Source organism: Lactuca sativa, chromosome 6, assembly GCF_002870075.4.
Source record: "Lactuca sativa cultivar Salinas chromosome 6, Lsat_Salinas_v11, whole genome shotgun sequence".
Taxonomy (NCBI): domain Eukaryota; kingdom Viridiplantae; phylum Streptophyta; class Magnoliopsida; order Asterales; family Asteraceae; genus Lactuca; species Lactuca sativa.
This window is the reverse complement of record NC_056628.2, coordinates 89,443,991-89,446,035: the sequence shown is the minus strand read 5'-3', so window position 1 is coordinate 89,446,035 and position 2,045 is coordinate 89,443,991.

Here is a 2,045-nt window from a genome sequence, read left to right as displayed (position 1 = left end):
GCAAGTTAGCAATGTTAATTATAGAAAACAAAAAGTTTCAATTCGTGAGGTTGCAGGGGTTGAAAAAGTTGTTTTGCTATAATTAAGGGAGAGGAAATTATGCTTCATCTCAAATCTATAAGCTTAGATCGTGAGGTGTTAATCATTTAGTCAAGGATATATATGAATTTCATGTTGGCATGGCTCAACATAAGGAAATTCTGTATACGGGTCCATTATTTGCGTTCTAAAATTCGATTATGATTACGACATCCCTTTTCATAATCTGAATTATGAGAACTTGGCAAATTGAAATGGACATATTATAGCAAAAGACTGGTTTAGTCTTTATGTGAGACATCATGAATCGTGTCCCATATGCTTCGGATATAGGATCGATTACATATGCTATAATCATCCGTTCTAAAATTTTCCAAATGCCTAGGGCATTAAGAAGGGAAAAGGTTTAGAACTGGATATAACTAAAAGGATTAAACAATTGTCGAGGACAATCTACGGTTTACCAAAGATTGGTTACTCAAGGACAATTGGAAGTATAGTGATAATTCTGGAAGGACCATATTGACATAATCTGTAAGGAGGCAACTCTTGTTCAGAAGTGATAGTCAAAATGGAATCTGGAAATGTTTCAAAGTTAGAATTTTTAATCTGTGTAAGATTAAGGAAACTTAATGCAAGAAGGATGTTTCCAAGGAGTTGATCTCCTTTGGAATGATCTGTAATGTTTGTTGTGAAGTCTTTATGACTTTGTGCATAATCATTACAAGAGGATCAATGCATATAAGTTTAGAATCTAACAGATTTCAGTAAATGGCATGAATTTGGAATTCTTGCATTTGCAGTAAGGATTTGGGAGTGTGAAAAGAGAATCATTGAAGTTATGTTCAATTGATCTAGTTCACAAAGTAAAGATCATAGACAAACATAGTATGCATACTTGGTGTATGGCATGACTAGTGTTTAGAAAACATAGTATACATGCTTGGAGCATGGGACAACTATTGTGTTAAATTCAAGAATAAAGTTGATAGCTGAAACAGTATACAATGAATAATGTGTAATCATATGGTGATAGGTTTTGATACCATATTGGATTCTATTATTATTGTGTTTCACTTTGCATGTTTTGACTTCCCGAATAAACTGGGTTATTCTTCCGGAATGACTAAGTTATTCAAACCATCCACAGTCGGTCATATGTTGGAAGTAGATATGAATTAAGACTGTCATGGGTTGGCTTGTAGAGGTCTAAGGTGTTGGACAAAGGGCTACAACACTCATGAGTGCTCATAAGTTCTGAGTATTGGATTCAACCCGCGCTCATTGGAATCACTTCATGGATTTTATCACGAGTGATCATGAGACGATAATATCTTATATTCTTCAAACCTAGAGATATGAGTTGTTACTATGAGTTGATAGTACATTGATAGCACGAAAATGCATTTGGTAACTCGGTGCTATAAAACGTGCCTTTGTGTATGATTCAACAAGTAGTAGAACAAGCCATATGAGTCGAAGTTTATCCGTTCCTTTTACCTTCGGGATAAAAGCGATATCTGTGGGCCCCTCAATGATTTGATGATGACAAATGGAAGTGCTCGGCCGGGCCAGGACTGATTTGATTTGTTCAATTAGTCAGTCGTCATAAGTCGGAAATCGGGAAACAACAAATGGACAGAGAGAATGATTACAATCCATGTCTCAGTCTATATGATATCTAGAATGGAGGAATATATGATCCCTTATCTAATGGACAAGTCATTGACAAAGGTCAGAGTTCATCTACAAGGTCAGAGTTCGACAGAAGCTTTTGAGAGCTACGATTGCCAGTTGGTTCCTGAAGTCATACGCAATAATAGTTTTAGACTTATCCAAGTGGGAGACTGTTGGATTAATGTCTAAGTCCATAACTATAATTGGTAAGACTTGACCCGACCCGGCATGGTCCATTTGGGTTGCATACCATCATGCACTTGGATAGACTAAATGAGAGAAATAAGACACTTATGGTTATTAATATATTATAAGTTCTAGTATATTAA